Source organism: Vulpes lagopus, chromosome 6 (genome assembly GCF_018345385.1).
Source record: "Vulpes lagopus strain Blue_001 chromosome 6, ASM1834538v1, whole genome shotgun sequence".
Lineage (NCBI taxonomy): Eukaryota > Metazoa > Chordata > Mammalia > Carnivora > Canidae > Vulpes > Vulpes lagopus.
Window position 1 is genome coordinate 43,908,085 of NC_054829.1, and position 19,504 is coordinate 43,927,588.

At 38.0% G+C, this 19,504-nt stretch overlaps 1 long non-coding RNA gene across 2 annotated transcripts in view; it reads left to right on the top strand.

Annotated features, from left to right (window-relative positions):
- LOC121492483 overlaps nt 1-19,504 on the top strand; it is an 88,749-nt gene that overhangs the window by 65,331 nt on the left and 3,914 nt on the right. The window contains exon 3 of one of the 2 annotated variants that reach the window (XR_005988257.1): nt 12,306-12,402. The exons of the other annotated variant lie outside the window; for it this stretch is intronic. This is a non-coding gene — a long non-coding RNA (uncharacterized LOC121492483). The remainder of the gene's footprint in view (nt 1-12,305; nt 12,403-19,504) is intronic. 2 annotated transcript variants of the gene reach the window in all.

Consider the following 19,504-nt stretch of genomic DNA (forward strand, 5'->3'; position numbering starts at 1 on the left):
TGCCAGAATCAGCACCTGGGCAAGACAGACCTGATGTCATGAGAGGGCAGAAATTTAAAAATTGCAGAGGTTTCTGATTTGCAGGAAGGAGTACAGATTACCACTCAGCTGTGAGTACATGAATCAGCCAGGCAGGAACCTTATTGGGAAGAACTCCTTCACCTAACTGCCACTCTATAAAAAATAAGGCCACTTGGATATTCTACTTCAAAGACAAGATGCATCAATCTCAGGCAAGGGGACTGACTTTCAGGACTCTGTTCTCTTCCTTTCTCCAGAACTCCCTCCAACCAGGCACCATCCACCATGTTTGAGGAAAAATGGAACATCTGAGCCTCCACTATGCCCCACTTGTTAGAAGTAAGCTTTGATAAGTTAGTCTCAAGGAAATGGTTAGGGAAAAGAGAGACAAAAGAGAGCTACATATGATCTTTACAGGGAGCAACTCCAGCTTCTAAAGAGTCAACCAGAGTATAGATGAATCAAATACATCCTGAACAGGAGTGCCTGGCAGGCTCAGTCAGTGAAGCGTGTACCTCTTAATCTTGGGGCTATAGGTGTGAGCCCCCATATTGGGTGTAGAGATTGCTTAGGAATAAAATCTTAAAAAAAAAAAATCCAGAACCTACTGGAATGTCCAAGCTAAAGGGGACCTAAACATAATATAACTCATATTTAATAATATGTTTTTAACAACCAAATAGTGTTCTTCCACATGGAAGATGCTCTAAATATTATTTCTTGAACAGAATCAATTGACTTGGTGGAAATTATCAAGCTGTGGAGAAGGGTGTAGGAGGAAATAAAAAATGAAAGACCTGTAGTTGTAGGGAATTACTTTCTTAGCAACCAGAAAACTTCTGGGATGGCCTTATCTCCTCAGCAACATTTTGACAAGTGAACCAGTAACTCTCCATTTACCACTGTGAATTGGATGCTTCCAAATCATTGGCTCTATAAATTAATAAGCTAAGTAGATGGTCATGTTTTCCCTTATCCCTAAACTTTTTTCAGATGGCAGAGTGAGGTGGTTAAAGGAATGGGCCATATATTGGACTATTGATGTTTTAATCCTGGGTTATCTCCCCAGCTACTATATTGAGCAAGTTACTCAACTTCTCTACACTTTGATTTACTCATGTATAAAGTAGAGATAATAATAGTACTTTCCTCACAGGGCTGTTGAGGGGATTGGTGCCTGGGAGATAAGGGTTCAGTTTGTTGGCTATTATTATTTTGGTAACAGCACCATGATTTTCCTTCAGGGAACCACCATTTCATTCTTAGTCCAGTTAACTGAGGTGGACTGATTCCCTACTTTAGATTCTCAGATATTGCCAGAGTAATTTCTTTGAGAGTCAAGGTCAGGGACTTTTGATTTGAAGAGGCATTTTGTTTTCACCGGCATTTGCTAAGCTAATGATAGATAATAAGCCTGGAGCCACTAGGAATCATCAAATTGAAAGGTCTTGTCTGAGGATTAAGCCAAAATGGAAAACAAAAACAAAAACAAAAAAAACCCAGAGGTGAAAGACAGCAAGAGATCAAATATTTATGACATTATTAAAGCCTCTGGATCTAACTGTACCTGAAACTAGTACCTGATCTCTGTAGAGCTCCTAATTGTGTGAACCAATAAATTCTCTTCTTTGCTTATCTAATGTAAATTGGAATTCTGTTATTTATAGTGGAGGAAGGGTTAAGTAATATAGTAAATTGTGGCTTTAAAAATTTGGAGCTAAGTAATTCATTTCTTAATTAATTCATCCAAGATTTGCATTGAGTACCTACTTTGTGTTAGACACTGTGCTGGATACTGTGATACAGCATTGAACAAACTAATATTTTCATTCCATCATGGGAAGACAGTTAAGAAATAAAATTTTGAGACTGAACTACATGAAATTGTAGGTCATTTTTGTAGGTCAAATACATGAAATATTGACAATTGCACATGGTTCAGCCTAATACCTAAATGTCATATACAGGTACTGTTTATCATAAGAAGTTCTATGTTCTGAGGTAAACCCTGTTGCTGGTTTCTAATCAAATCATGAGGTTTCTAGTTTTACCTCTTCCTTCCACAGATCCTCACTCTTCCTGCCCTCATTTCCTCTACCATGAATTAACTCTGGGTAATATTATAAACTTTGTTTCATCATGGCAAAGAGATACAACCACCTTAGAATCACTTAGATCCCTTACACCTTTAAATCTACATGGCTAACCAATCCTGGGGCCATATTTTCCTTCATAGGTTGTCTGTGACAGCCTAGCTCACTACCTACTTCTCCTAACTTCTTTACCTACTTGATCCCAAAATTGCTCATTTATTTATTTATTCAAGTTTTTATTTAAATTCTAGTTAACATATAGTATAATATTACTTTCCAGAGTAGAATTTAGTAATTCATCACTTACATATAACACCTAGTGCTCATCACAAGTGAACTCCTTAATACCCATCACCCACTTAGCACATCCCCAAACCACTTCTTCTCCAGGAACATTCAGTTTCTTCTCTATAATTGAGGGAGTCTGATTTATGGCTTGCCTCTCTCCCTTTTTTTTCCCCTATGTTCACCTGTTTTGTTTCTTAAATGCGACATATGAGTGAAATCAGATAGTATTTGTCTTTATCTGACTGACTTCATTTAGCATAATACATTCTAGCTCCATCCACATTGTTGCAAATGGAAAGACTTCATTTTTTTTTATGGTTGGGCAATATCCCATTGTATGTAAATACCACAACTTCTTTATCCATTCATCAGTCGGGGGACATTTGGACTCTTTCCATAATCTATTTTTGATAATGCTGCTATAAAAATCAAGGCACACGTGCCCCTTCAAATCAGGATTATTTTATCTTTTGGATAAATACCTAGTAATGCAATTGCTGGATCCTAGGGTAGTACTATTTTTAACTTTTTGAGGAACCTCCATACTGTTTTCCAGAGTGACTGCACAAGGTTGCATTTCCACCAACAGTGTAAGAGGGTTTCCCTTACTCCAAATCTTTGCCAACATCTGTTGTTTCCTGAGTTATTAATTTTAGCCGTTCTGACAGGTGTGAGGTGATATCTCATTTTAGTTTTGATTTGTATTTCCCTGATGATGAATGATGCTGATCCATATGTCTGTTAGCCATCTGTAAATCTCCTTTGGAAAAATGTCTATTCATGGCTTCTCCAACATGGCCCCTTTATAATTGATATCACTTGGTACTTTCTCTACCTGCTTTTAGTCTGAATTCTTGATTCCTGTTCAGTTGTTCATTCCTTTCCTTCCTAACCTAGAACACGTGGCCATCCCCCATCATCTGTAGTTTGGGAGAGGGTTACATCTTGCCTAGCTGGTAGGGGGCTTAACAGGACTGAATCTGGCAGGGAATCTATTTATATTTGGAGTGACAGTAAAATCGGAGTAGTGGTGGGGTGGGGCAGAGAGACAAGCTGGGTGGCCTGAGGATGTGGACTCTGAGACAGAGATAGGATGGAGCTTATTGGGTTCTGGAGGACAACATCAATAGAGAAGAAGAGAAGAGACAGAAAGGAAGCAGGACTAGGTAGAGGGAGAAGTTGAGCTACAGTGCAGTCCTAATGGAAGCTGTAATAAGCCTGCAGGGTGTTCTGAAGATGGGATGACCCTTAAGACTTGTTCTGAATTGAGGTGAAAGAGTAAGGCCTTAATATTCAGAGCATGGTACCTCAAGATACCTGTTACCTTGGTGCTAATATATATCAGCAATATTCACATTGTTTAAAATATGTTTTATCACCTAAATTTTAACTACAATCTTTTCCATTTATTGTCAAGCCCTCTTGGTCCGTAAGTATGTATTGTCCTTAAAAGCCAATCAAAGCTTTATCGAAAGCATGAATTAAAAAGTGAGTAATTCATGATTAAAGGAAATGAAACAAGTCTATAATTCATATTCTCTACAGAACCATTTATGTTTAAAGAAGGAATTTGAACATTTCATTGCCAATATTTAAGATAGTTTCACATTTTAATATTTCAACAAATATTGACGAGGTAGTTTATACTAAACATTATAGGTATGCAAATGAAAAATCACACTTAGTGTCAAGAAATTTGCCTTCTAGTTGTAGGTCACACAAACAAATAATTCTGATGCAATTCAGGTTGTGTTACTAATGTGGAATCACCCCAAATACCCCAAGAATTGGGAGGCTTGAGTCTCTATTAGATGAGGGGTGGGGTGGAATGCTTTGGGGAGGCAGTACACTTTACCTGGGCTATAGAAGATGAGTTGGGCTTAAATGAAGTTTGTGAGATGTTCCAAGCTGAAATAAGGTCATGGACAGAGGAAGAGAAAGTCATGTGAATTAGCTGGATGATGGTGTAAATTTGTGGAATGGCAAGAGATAACACTGGAATATAGGTTCACCTTAGTCAGGCTCTGGAAATGTCCAAGCAAGTTTTAACTACCAGACACCTGAGTCTTAAGAGAAAAAAACTGTAGTATTCTATCTTGTGATGACTAAAAATGAAAATGGGTTGAATTATAAACAACCCATTTTGTTGTTTGTTGTTTGATGGGAATGATTTGAGATTTGGAATAAAACTTAGGAATAACAAGAATAAACAATATCTTTACTAAAATATTTTACTTACTATCAGTTTTGTCCTTCAGAAGTAAAGCCAACCATGGCTGAACCTCAGCTCCAAGAGTCAATAAGTTCTTTTTTTTTTTTTTTAATTTTTTTTTTAATTTTTATTTATTTATGATAGTCACAGAGAGAAAGAGAGGCAGAGGCATAGGCAGAGGGAGAAGCAGGCTCCATGCACCGGGAGCCCGACGTGGGATTCGATCCCGGGTCTCCAGGATCGCGCCCTGGGCCAAAGGCAGGCGCCAAACCGCTGCGCCACCCAGGGATCCCGAGTCAATAAGTTCTAATTCATTTTTATCATACCCTTAGTTTTCAGCTGGATCCATTCTAGATTATCTGCAGTATTTTTGTGATAGCCTTGCGGCTCACACTGGGCAGGAAGGTGGACCTGTTGCATTAGAGCAGTACAGCCCCAAGTTTCTTTTGAAGAAATCCATGATTAATGTGTTCTCACATCTCCCTCAGCAGGTTACACATTGGAAAGGTCTTTCCAAGGCCTTTCTGAAAAAAGAAAAAAAAAAGTGCAGGGCTGGGTAGATTCATGAATGTCTTCTAGCTCCAGGAAAGCCATCCAGACTGGAGATTTGCCAAAGGGCATACTTTGGCTTCTTGCCAGTATTTTGTAGTGGGGAAACATTATGTGGAGGGACTTCCTTTGCTTTAGTGAAAGCTTACTAAAGGTCAGAAAATTATCCATTTTACCCACACACAGAGTCTGACATTCACAGATTTATTGTGGCTCAGGAATTCATGACATATCCTTAGAGTTTACCCTGGATGACAAAGAAAGTAGAAACATGATAATGAAATCATTAGATACAAACATTAGTCTTTTCTGCACATTTTCCTCACACTGTCCTCTCCACCCAAAAAAAGTATAAGTAATTATTTGATTTGTTTCATTTTATAATTCTTTAAATAACTTCTAAAAATATTTTTCCAACAGAAACATAATACCATCTGGTTCATAATAGCTAAACCTGATGTACCAAAGCATAAATATAATCATTTTTCTTTAGATTTTCAATTAGGTTATTATATTTATAGTTTTACTTTTAAACTACGCTTTTTAAACAAAATATTTGACATTAAGGACAAGAAATATCACAATGTCAGATTGGTTACTTCTACCCATTTTTTTCCATTCTCTTTCCTTTTTACATTACATGCTGAAGTTAAAGAAAATTGATGTCTTACTGTTGTTCTTTCTGAAATAAACAGGAAAAATCGTGCACACTGTCAAACTTTAGCAAAGCAATGAGTGGAGTTTTATTTTTTCTGCAATTAAAAAAATTGTTTTAAAGATTTTATTTATTTATTCGTCAGAGACACAGAGAGAGAGGCAGAAACACAGGCAGAAGGAGAAGTAGGCTCCATGCAAGGAGCCCGATGCCGGACTCAATCCCAGACTCCAGGATCATGCCCTGAGTAAAGGCAGACACTCAACCACTGAGCCACCCCAGCGTCCCTCCACAATTAAAATCTACCTCATCTTTTTCATTCAATACCAGGCCTAAGACCACCAACCTAGAGACAACTTCTCATTTTAATAGCTCCCATTAATATCTATGAAAACACAGTAAATGCATAATTTTCAAATCAGGATATGGAGCCACAAGAAGTGAATTATTTATATGGACTACATAAAAGTAATCTAGCAATACTAATGCTTGCCAAACAAAAGTATCCTTTATAATTTTCATTCGCTCCACAAAGATTCATTTTAAGTCCTACCACGTGCTTTGTATCAAGGCACAAGTTTTAAGGGACATGAGATACATAATATGCAATTCCTGTCCTAGAGAAACTAGACTCCTATTGGGAAAACACACAAGTATGTGTACACACATGCTTACACATACACAAAATACCCAGCCATATGGGATTAAGGGTTCAATAGCAGTTACAATACACAATGGGCATGGTGGTTCAGAGGAAATAAGGATCATCATTATTTCTAACAGTCTCAAAAGTTGTCATGGAAATAGTGGGCATTTTTCCAAAGGATAAACCAATGTCAAGGACTCTATTCTTCATAGATGTATACATGCCATTGAAAAGAAAATTCTGTTGATGCTCTGTTACCCTGGATAAATATTTTTATACCTTAACATCCCTCTTTTTTCTCTCTCTTCTCCCCACCCCACACCCATCAGCTGCTTGTGCTTATAGTGGCTGTTGCTATGATTCCTATGTATCCTGCCAGAAATCCTTAAGCAAAAGTGATTCTTAATCTCTGAGCACCAGAGAAAATGATGTTACGTTAATGACACATTGTTCTGTGCAAAGGAAACAGCCTTCTCAGAGTCAGGAAAGGGACATATATATAAATGCATGGATATTCTGAGGAAATTTTACTTGGAGTTACTTATAAGCTATCCTTTGTATTTTTCTTTCCTGAACACAAATCATCTTATTTCAGAGTGACTTATCTTTGTGAATGGATGACTAAGCTAGATGGAAACCAATTATTCATACTTTGTAGTTAAGTTTTCCGAGTATTTCTGAACTGGCACATTTAATCAATTTTTTTCCTGAGCTTTATTATTTTAATTATTAATTAAAACCAACACTAGAACACTGTATTATATGATTAAGAACTTGACTTGCACATAAAGGTGAGGAAATCAAAACCAGATAGAAACCACAGGACCTTCATAACAGAGTGCACATTGCTTTTGTTTTCAATGCCCCCCACCCCACCCTGGGGTTTTAGAACCTCAACCAATGAGGTACTACAACTCCATCATGAGATAATGGTCTATCATCTGAGATGGGTAGTTCAGAGTAGATATTAGAGTTAACATAATCAAGAAGCTCTTCTGAATGTAGAAAAGAATTCTATTTTCCTTCAAAACCCTTTTCTGCATTGTTTTCCTCAGACCTCAACTAAAATTGGGATGTTTCACACATGCGTTAAGTCTTATTTGGAGAAGTCAAACCATGTATCTTTTCTTAACAAACTGTCTTCTTTCTGCACCAGCACATGGATGTCCTTTCCAAGTACCAAGCCAAAAAAGAAATCAATTTACAGCCTGTTATTCAAATGAGGCCAGCTGTGAATTCCTCTCTGTTCAGGGAGGTTTTATGGTCATCCATTCTTGAAAAGTTGACAGTTGTTCAAGAAATATGTGTTAATTTTACCAATTGAAATTTTATTTATTAAGAAATTCCATGTATTCAGAAAGATATATGACTTGGGTAGGCTAGCTTTTTTGAAAATGAGCAATCCAGATTTGGAGGAACTGTAAGAACCAACTTTCCAGACAAGATGCCCCTTCAACTAATGAAACTGAATTTATTTTACCACTGGGGTTAGTGATAGCCCAGATCTTATTTTAAGCTCTGAGTCTATGACCTATCAAAGAGCTGGAAGACTTTGTAACATTTCTGAGGTTACGAAAAGGGGCCTATGGCTCAAAAAGATGTATAGCCATGAAACACACAGGTAAGACATGAGATTAGACAAGGACTACAAGAATCCACTTCTCAATTTTGCTCATCTTTATTGCTACTTTATCCAGTGAAGTTAATCTTCAGTGACTAATTGAGCATCATTAGATGTCACACAAGTGAATTCATTTCAGAGTCTACAGGAGCTAAGATGGTAGCACAAAGAATTCCAAGCTTCTAAAAAAAAAAGGGCTATGGAAACATAAGGGAATTTTACTAACTTCTTCCTCTAAGAACCTGCTTTTATATTTCCCTTTCTGTCATTATCCACCTCCCACCCCCCATGAGTCACTCTTTTCTATGGTCAATTGGGTTACCACCCAAACCCACAGTGACACCTGCTGGCCAAGCAGGAATGGCAATACAGTCTCGGCAAAGGCCTTCTGAGTCTGGTGGCATAAACAAATAAGTCTATTGAAACAAATATTAAGTACTATAATATTATTTTAGAAACTTAGTGAGAAAAAAATGAGTGAGCATTGTCTTTCTGTGAGCAGCTTGGGAGGGGGGAAGCTTTGCAGGGAAATCGGCCTGAACCATTATAAATATAAATTTTAAGGATTTTATATGTTTTGACCTCATGAAAATGAGCCCTAAATACATCCTGCACCTAGAACCAATTATTCAGCGTTAAGAACATTGTTGTGCTAGTTACTCTTGGAAGGTGATTTTTAACGTAGGTTTGTTTATTTATTTATTTATTTATTTATTCACGAGAGAGACACACACAAAGAGAGAGAGAGAGAGAGAGAGAGAGAGGCAGAGACACAGGCAGAGGGAGAAGCAGGCACCATGCAGGGAGCCTGAGGCAGGACTCCATCCCGGGTCTCCAGGATCACTCCTTGGGCTAAAGGCAGCGCTAAACCGCTGAGCCACGGGTTGCCCTACATAGGTTTTTATCAGCTACACTGATAGTCCAAAATGTTTTGTGTAGCATTAACTTTAAAAATTCCCAAAAGAAATGCATGCACATTTTTTCCTTCAAAAGAGGAAGGAAAGGATTAGAGCTCCAACACAACGGGTTAAAACTATAGGTTGAAGACATTCTTTTCTGTCTCTTCTCAAGAACTTCCAATTCTTGAATTTCTTTACTGAAGAATATTCATATTTTGTTAATCTTAGGAATTTATACATTGGTTATTTTGGCTGGGTACATTTTTGAGGATGTTTGCTTTGTTTTAAGCAAATCCGTTTCTGACTTGAAAGTACAAATTCTAGTAAAAACAAAGAAAACAGGAATATTTTTTACCATTCATACATTTTCTTAAAATATTTACACTTTTCATTTGAAGGTTAAGTCCCAGGAAAAATCCTCCATACACATGTTCATATTTGAACCAGAAGGTTGTCCCTGAGGACTTGTAGCAGCAAATGTGTATTGGACAAAAATGTTGGCCTTCTTCATCCTTACTTTGTGTTCTAAAAGCCAAAACTTCATTTTAGCATGACCTTAGAAGAATAGTGATACTTTTAGCATTTCCTGGTATTTGGTGGAAAGAATGTTTTTATTTGACTGTGGATGTCACTTGGTTTACAGGAAAGATTTGGTAACGTGTTCATGCCAGTACTGCACTTACCCCAAATTTCTTGCTATGTAGGAAGAACACATGTCAAAGCTCACTGTTTGTTAAATGGAAAAGATTCAGTACACCAGAAGCTTCTATTATAAACATTGTGACTTCGTGCAATTTACAAAATGTTCTATCTCCATTAAACAATAAACCCTTGACCCCAGAGCTCAGTTTCGGCATTCTGCGATTTGAGAAGGTAGACATAATGGATGGCAATAATAAATGAAAAGTTCAAGAGGTTAAGAAAAACTGTTTAATTATTTCTCTAGAGTGTGGGCTGCAGAAGCCTTGCATGCCTGTCTTCTTGTGGAAATGCTGGATGGAAGGAGTCCACCAGTGCAGCCCAGACAGGGCATTAAAGCAGGTTACTGGCCCTCAGCTGTGTTTATGAACAAATGGTCTCTAGATACCCTTCCATCTCTGAACCTTGCAGTTATTGCCAGCGGAGATCCAGTGCCAGTCCCAGGGCTCAACATCTGTTTTCCAAAGAGCTTGGATTTGTTAGCATGAGAAATTCATTGCTCATAGTTGCTTCCCAGCTGTGGCACTCGTGAGTGTAGCCTTTTTTTGCCTTATTTATTTGTGAAAAACCATGTCTGTCCTCTCTTGGAGACTCTCTTACATAACCAGTCCTGGACACAGGCTGCTGTGCTCTCAATCCCAGACCCTTAAATTGCCTTGTTAAGCTAAAGAGCTCCTCCTTTAAAACCTCCTCATTTGAACTTCACAAGTTTAGGGGTGGGAGTGAGGGGACAGTGTCCCACATGAAGGTGGGACCCAAGGCACCACATTCTTTAAATCAGATGCCCAAGAAATAATCCAAGTCTATAGACTGGGGATTTGGTTGAAGAAATAGTCAAGGGGATGCTCTCAATGGCGTTTTGGAGGCCAGGTGCAAAGCCTTCCCAGAAGAGAATGACCAGAGCAATCTGCTGGGAATTCCTCACAGAATCTGTAGTGTGCTTAGAGCAGGAGCCAGTAAAGAATACATAATAGGTCTAGATCCAGGATTTTAAGGTTAGCAGACAGGCATACTTGGCTGCCAGATGAATGTGAATTCTTGAGAGTTTCCTATCCCTCAGCTCATCCCCAAAATGCTTACAGTAAAATGCTATCTGTCTGATTCCATCTAGGCTTGCAGAAACTGGATCAAGGGCACCTGCTTGCATGAACCTAGGCTCTGGAACTCTAGAAGAAAAGTATCATGAGGGCTATAACATGGCAAAAAAAAAAAAAAAAGACTTGGCTTTGCTATGATTTAGATACTGAAAATTTTTTTCATTATAGTCTGAAAAAAGGAATGCCTGGGTGGCTCAGCAGTTGAGCGTCTGCCTTTGGCTTAGGGTGTGATCCTGAGATTCTGGGATTGAGTCCCACTTCGGGCTTCCTGCATGGAGCCTGCTTCTCCCTCTGCCTGTGTCTCTGCCTCTCTTTCTGTGTCTCTCATGAATAAATAAATAAAATATTTAAAAAATAGTCTGAAAAAAACATTGAAACAGAAATTGTAATAAAAGAATTATAGCATTTTATTCTTTCAATGTCTTAATATGAAAGACACTGCTATTAGCATGCCCATAAAAGAGGGGAAACGGCTCTTCTCCTATGTGGAGCGGAAGTGTGTGGAACAAGAGTAAGAACTGAAGCTTTGAGTTAGGAAGTTCTGGATCCTACTATTACCTATCTGGGTAACTTCTCTAAGGCTCAGTTTTCTAATGTAAAATGGAAACAATAATAGTCCCACCTCCAGACTGTTGTATTGTTTAAATGACACATGAACCTAAGAAGATACCTGACACAGGGTCTGGCCCTGCTCACTCATTATTGGCAATAACCATTTCCAATAAGCCATCATGAATAGAAAGATCTGCCTTTGGCCCAGGGCGTGAGTCTGGAGTCCCAGGATCGAGTCCCACATCCGGCTTCCTGCATGAAGCCTGCTTCTCCCTCTGCCTCTCTCTCTCTGTGTCTTTCATGAATAAATAAATAAAATCTTAAAAAAAAAAAGAAAGATCTTGAATTAAAAGCCAATCTTGACAACAGCATTCTCTGTGAACTCAAATTTCTTCCCTTTTCTCTGGCTCTGGATCTACCTATAGGTATCACTGGAATGATAATTGAGAGAATGAAACGTTGCTTGTTTTCAATCTGTATTATATTAAAATGAAATCATCATATTGAGGGGAGAAGATCATGTCCTAGGAGCAAGTGTATTTATTCCATGCTTACTCTGCACTCGCAGATAATTCCCGACAAGAGGAAATTTATAAATCCCATGGCCTAAGCACTAACTCAAGTCAATGTGAGAAGGGGGCACATGACTGGCACTGGATACAGACCATCCAGTACCCAAACGTCAAGAATGGGCTAGTACCAAAGCTCTACCACTGTTTCCCACCTCATACAATGTCCTGGGGAGCCTCCACTGGGTTATGGGCCCAGAGACCCACTTTGAGATCAAAACCCAATACATTTATTTACAAGTCTTAATAATACAGCAAAATGTAAATGAAAATTGAAAACACTGCTCATTTTTCTAATTTAATTTGACATATAAAATGGAGTTTCCTCAGAAAAAAAGATTCGTATGAAATTTACCTTACCTTATGATTTATGCTCTAAGAGTACATTTTAACCTCTTCCTAAGGTCTCCACACCACCCTTCCTGTAAGACTTATCCAGATGCCATGTGCAGTTTGATGTGAGCCACAGAATGAAAGGGACAAGGAAGCCCCAGGAAGGAGGTGAGATGGGGATGAGGGTGAGACAAGTAGGGTACATGCCTCAGGCACAAAATGTAAGAAGACATCAAAAAACTTAGCCATCAAGGTAAATAATATTTCTGTCTTAAGAATAAAAATTAATGCATCAAACTCCATGATGAACAAAATATAACTTTAAATAAACATGGAATTTTGGTGTTCAGAAATACCAGGCATAGGAGTAGCTGGGAAAAACTTGGGGCAGTGGCTGCACCAGGAGAGATCTAATGCCAGCAGAGCCAAGCGGGGAAGCTCCAGTGGAAAAGCCCATAGATGTGCAAGTTCCATTTTTGAAGGCCTTGCCCCTGGAAAAGCATTGTCCCCATCACTGTTTTATACAAGATGCATATAAAGCTCTGCACACTGGCTGGGACATAATTTGAGAAGCAAAATTTTACTTTTGCATTCCAAGGAAAAAACTGCTTATTGGAGAGCTCAAGAGATGCCCTGAACCCAGATCTAGTATTTACTTTGCAATATTTTGATGAATGCTGGTCAAATGGTTCCAAAATATACAGATTAACCTCCCCTAGAACATACACAGTTTGGGGAAAAAAAGAAAGAGAAATGGTATTTAGAGCAAAATACCTGTTTGGTTCCACTGTACCCCAAATATTTAAAGAATACTACAAAGCTTGCCAAACCCCAAGTGTTTCTGGGCCCATATAGCCTTGCTCTGTACTTGAGAATACCTTTCCACCTCATTTTCCCCAGGCAGCTCTACTCAGAACAGGGGTCTGTGATTCAATTTTTTCTTCTGTAAATAAAAGCATTTCTAAAAGTATAGGTCTGACATCCACACCAGAAGGCAAGAAAGAAAGGCAAATACAACCTTTTTGGGTCTTGTCATCCTCACAGGATCGTCACACACTTAGGAATTAGATGACAGGTGCTGATTTTGGAGGACTCATTCTGTTTAAACAAACAGCACTGATTCTCATGTAATGTCACACTCCATCCCCAGGCTTTGGAAAAATAGTCCCATTGTTACCAGGCTCGTGAGTCCTTACTGACACTTAAATACACAGAAGAATCAATGAACGTTATTCTGTTCAAATTTAGATATCACAAAAAGTGCTTTACCAAGTAGAAGTATGATCCATCTCATCTGAGGGAACACTAGGGAACCAAAGCAAATGGATTGCATTATGATGAAAGCCAAAAAGTTGCATTTAGGGAAAAAAGTCTCCATACATATATATATGCCCATCTTCCTAATTCTCCTATGACAGGATTAGAAATGGGTATCAAACAGATGAAAATTGTTTCTGAGAACTCAAGGCAGCCGGTGAGTCCTGGAGATGCACGGTTTTCAGGTTAGCAAGTGGGTTAGCAGGGCAGAGGTGAGGTGTTTCCGTTCCTGGGTTTGTTTTGTTCACTCCTTGGCGTGAGAAGCCAGGCACATTTCTTCAATCTTGGAAGCGACAAAGGAGTCCTATTCATTGGGGTTTGTGAATCAACAAAGAGGAATGGCGTTTAATATTTAAATATGTCTCATGTAGCCATTTAAAATCTTTTATGAGTGTTAAGCCATTATTAAAGCAAGATGGGCTCTAGGTCATGGACCCTTTCATGGCACTCCCACAGTGCTAATGAGACAAATAATATCTCTTCATGGGATGATGGCTGCCTCCAGCACTGAATTCAGTGTGCCTTCTGTAGTTAAAAATTCTAAAGGAAAAGAAATTACCATTAGAATTATCCTACCCGAGGAAAATTTTCCTTTTCATTGTCTGAGCAAAAACATAGTTTCTAAGTCAATTAATGTTCGCTTGGTTTTTTTTTTCCTCTGTGTGTGTGTGTGTGTGTGTGTGTGTGCATGTGTGTAGTTAGAAAGGCTGGGTAGGGAATATAAACCAAAGATGATCAAACAGATAGATATTAACACACATGAATGCCTGTTATTCACTGGACCAATGAGTTAAGTCTGTGCTTACCTGCTTACACTTACAGATGGCATTATGTTCCACTCCACTCTAAGTCATCTACTCTTTCCATGACAGCTGAGGGCTGACAGAAGGCAAAAACAATGACAAAGTCACAGAAAGCTGATAAAAGAAGATACACACACTGTATAAGAGAAATATGTAAGTGAGCACAGATGCTGTAAATTTTATACAACTCGTTTGGAAAGACCTACTCAGTGAGTGATATCCTCCAACTGCCAAAATAACAGCTTTATTATACCCCATTGCCAAGCCATATTCACACAAATGAACAGTAAGATATTTAAGATATCTATATATGTAAGTGCTCCCAAATACTCTTCTTTCACTTTACCCCAAAGAGCATTGAGTTCTGCATCCAGCTGCCATCAGAACATAGTATTCCCGGGACGCCTGGGTGGTTCAGTGGTTGCATGTCTGCCTTCGGCTCAGGGCATGATCCTGGGGAGTCTGCTTCTCCCTCTGCCTATGTCTCTGCCTCTCTCTGTGTGTCTCTCATGAATAAATAAAATCTCAAAAAAAAAAAAAGAACATGGCATTCCTCACTAAGAGTAATTTGATGTCAACTATCACACCATGAGAATGAAACACAAACGTATTGTGATTTCCAGATCATATATTCAGCACAAAACTTTGTCATAGCCTTTTTTAATGTCCTATATAACAACTTACTAGTTTCATAAAATATTCATTAAAATGAAGTAATAAAGAACTACATGCTATGGACTTCTGAGTTCTGATATTGATGATATTTTATTTTTTAATGAACATTGGCAAGAGACAATTTCTAGGAGTTTTCCAATTACTCTCTAATGTCAAGACATTTAGAAAAAAAAATTCGCAGTTGACAAGTGGTAGCAGGAGGACAACAATTACATTATATATCTTTTGGTTAACTTATCTTGGTTGCTACAACACCATTAGTTACAGTGTTATAATATTTAACAAAAACTCAACAAATTTTACTAATGTTGTCAAGACTCATCTGGTCATAAGAGGCAAAGTTGGCTCAGTCAAGGTGTCCCAAAATAATAAGCATGGGGGACCTTAAATTGGAAACAAAAAGCAATCAGGAGTTAAGTAGCTTTTGCTAGGTGCCTGTATACAAACTTCTGTGTCAATCTGTCTTCCTCCCTTTCTTTCAGTGACTGCAGGGACCCTCACCCACACCTTCTCAGTGCATCTCTGCTGTGTTGCCCCCATTCTTTTGGTCCTTATCCTTATAATTTGTAATTACTGCCCAGGTCAATCTGGTGGGCTTCCAAATCAGTTTCCTAAACCTAACATGCTCAGGTTCTGAATTTCCTCAATTCTAAATTCCAACAAGAGAGCAAAGAGAAGATGTCTTCTCTTTTCTACCCAGACACCCTGCTGGAGGTCATTCTTGGGCCGTATGTGCCCCAACAATTGAATCTGGTCTTGTCAAATCATCCCATGGAGTCATTGATTCATCAGGGCAGAAGCTGTAAAGGGATACCCAAGCAGAGCTCACCATACTGAGGACATGAACATAGCAGAACACTATAGCACTGAGCAGTTGCTGTCAGGGAGGGCACTTAAGAGAAGACACAGATCATGAATGCTATGGCAGCTGTGCTTCCAGTGAATGGGGAACTCTGTTTTCATTTTGATCTGTGAACAATTTGAAAATAAGTATTCTCCTCTGTATATTTTAGTTAAAAAAAAATCTCAACCTAATACGAGTACATAGAAATAAGGAAGGCATTCCCTGCTACTGAGTGATGAGAGATAAACATTTTTTCAGACTACGATGGTGGGTGGAGCAAGGTATTCTTGGAAATAAAATTTGTTAAAACTAAAGTACAAAAACAAGAACAAAACTGTACTTGGAAAAAACTTGGAGCAAATTCTCTCAGGACTCTGGTACATGAAAAGGCTCATGCCAGAACAGTCTGCAGAAGAGTGAGGGTGACATTCGAAGAGGAACAATAGCCACTGTTGTGGACCCAAGAGGAGGTCCCAAGAGGGACCCAAGAGGACCCAAGAGGAAAAATAAAGTTAAGAAGATGCTGCTACTGTTAGGGTCAGTAGTTATTTTCAGTCTCTGTATTTTTTAAAAAGATTTTTATTTATTTACTTATTCATGAGAGACAGAAAGAGAGAGGCAGAGACATAGAGGGAGAAGCAGGCTCCATGCAGGAAGCCTGATGTGGGACTCAATCCTGAGACTCCAGGATCATGCCCTGAGCAGAAGGCAGGCGCTCAACTGCTAAGCCACCCAGGCATCCCCAGTCTCTGCATTAATGTCTCTTATTAGTTACCTTGGTCTGAGTTTTCAACAATCCTTAGAGAGGAGGGACTTAGGAAAGAATGTCTAAACCTTCTTGTGTTCTTAATGATCATTTGTTACCCATAATTACACTTACATTAACTGGATGTAATAAGCTGTATATGATTTTTAATCACAGTGGAACTTAAACACACATCTTTCTTGTTCATTTAACCTGGAAATGGATACTTCTATTGCTGCTCATCCCAAGAGCTTTCAAGAAATGGAAAAACTACCGCAAAGGAGTATAGAGCTTTTTCTTTCAAAATGTTTTAAGGAACTGATAATTTATCATCTTCTCAGTCATCTCCCCAACTGTTTCAAGGAAAGAAACAAAAAATGGCCAGCAATCTTCTACTTATAATTGCACTCTCAATCCACCATGCAAGGAAAAGGAAGTGGGTTACCCAGACTTATTCTAACAATATATCTCAACTGATTCCTTTTTTTTTTTTTTTTTTAATGACTTAGAGATGTGTCCAGGATAAACTGATTCAAGAAACTCCAAATCTTCCTTTATGGCTCTGGAATATAACACTTGAAGGACAGTGAGAAAGTCTACCTGGATTGTTCCCCTGGTGCCTAGTATATATTTGGCCCAAGACAGTAATTCAATTAGTATTTCTCGAATGATTAAATTAATTAATTGATAGTAAGCAGGAAAGGAGAAAGGGACAGATTGAGGTAAGCATCACTAATAACATTTTTTGTAGGTTTTCCCTCCCATCTTATTAGATATTATTTTACTAACAGAATCCAAATTTAGACACTTTACTTAATACAGCTGTTAGATCATGCTGAATGATAGAGATCTTCTAAGTTACTTGAATCTAAAAGAGCAAGACACAAAAATGGTCATCTTCCTTGTCCTCAGCTAAGCCAGTGAGTGTTATGTTTGAGGTCTACAGTCATTGTCAAACTCACCCAACTTTTTGAGTTTAAGTATTGGAAATGACTCAGTTAAGACTCAAATGTGACTTGATAGAGCATCAGAGATTTTAGAAATGAACAATGATGGTTTTAATTATGATTGATGACCCTGACCATATTCTGATTACTATTTGTAGGTTCACCATTTGAGTTGTAATTCACTATCTATTAGCTCATATCAATGTCTTATAAAAGCGCTCATAATATTTACAATGAGAGGCCTTGGTGAGTATAGTCATATAAATGTGTGAATAATTGAGAGGTTATGCTGCAGTACATGCCTCATCAAGCTTCCTTTTCAAGTCTCAAGCACATAATTAAAGTTCAACACGAGATGTCAATAATGCTTGAATTACCAGAGAGAAAAAAAAAAGCTGCATTAACAAAGCTGTCAAAAACACCTTCTGCTTTAAATTTACTTGGACAACTGAACAATGGAAATAGTTCACTCATTTATTTTTTTTTTTAGTTCACTCATTTAAAGGTTGACTTCATCTAGTGAAGATTCCACTGCATTTAAAAGAAGAAGAAGAAGAAGAAGAAGAAGAAGAAGAAGAAGAAGAAAGCTTGATATTTATTGAGTTTCTTTCTTGGTCCTCAAGAAGATAGATTGAAAGAAAGTCAAACTTGATAAAAGGTCTACAAAGTTGACTATATTGCCAAATTTATTACATAGATTCAGTACAACTGATACAGAGAGAAGTGGAATACTCATATATTCATATATATAAATATATATAATCCAATAAAATCATATTACAGTGGTCTCAATAAATTACAAGGGACCCAGCAATAAAATAATACAGTATAGAGCATGCTACTCAAAGACTACAATTAAGAACCCACCAACTTTGATTTGACTCCACAAGAAAATATTCTACAGTTTGGAATTGAAATTAACCCAAAACATGCAAAAGAGTTCTATGTTTCTCCACTACTAAAGATACATCTCACATAATGCTATTGTAAAGGATACTTCAAGTTTCAGGGTAACTCCAAGTTATTCTAATATGAAAAAATGGAGAAAAAAAGTGTGATCAAATTTTTAAAATAATAAATACTGCCAACATTCATGGACTTTATTAAAATTCTAATCTATGTTTATCTTTAATATGTTTAATATCTTTAATATGTACGATGTGTTTTGCAATATGTACAATAGTCCAAATGTAGTAATCTTGGGTTATTCCTCTGATGATAGTTTTTTAATATTAAACTGTCCACAGGGGCAGCCTGGGTGGCTCAGCGTTTTAGCGCCGCCTTCAGCCCAGGACCTGGTCCTGGAGACCGGGGATCGAGTCCCACGTCAGGCTAACTGCATGGAGCCTGCTTCTCCCTCTGCCTGTGTCTCTGCCTGTCTCTCTCTCTCTGTCTCTCATGAATGAATAAATAAAATTTTAAAAAATAAAAAAATAAACTGTCCACTGATAGACTTGATATCAACTCCTTACGCTGAATCTCATATTTATATAAAATAATCCTTACCACTCAAAATAAAATAGATTCCTATTGCCTTCGAATCACCCTATTGGATAATTTTCATTTTAAAGCCTCTCCTGATTTGCCTAAAGATGAAGGTAGCATGAACAGGAAATGTAGACATGTTGTGAAGAGCTTAAATGCCAACTCATCCCATTCTCTTATTATAAAGAGAAGGGAACAAAGGTTGAGAGTTTGGTGTCTCATCCAAAGCCACATACTACAATGCAGTGGCAAAGCTGGAACTACAATCCAGTTCCCTGACTCTTATTCTGATTTTTTTCACCTACACTATCCTCCACCAATATCAGATGGAGGCTTCTCAGCAGCTTCCATTTATCCCATCTCATGCAAATTCTACTGAAGAAATGTAGTAATTTAAGTCAGAAAATATTCATTGTGTACCTACACACATGGCAGATGGTAAGGTGGACACATA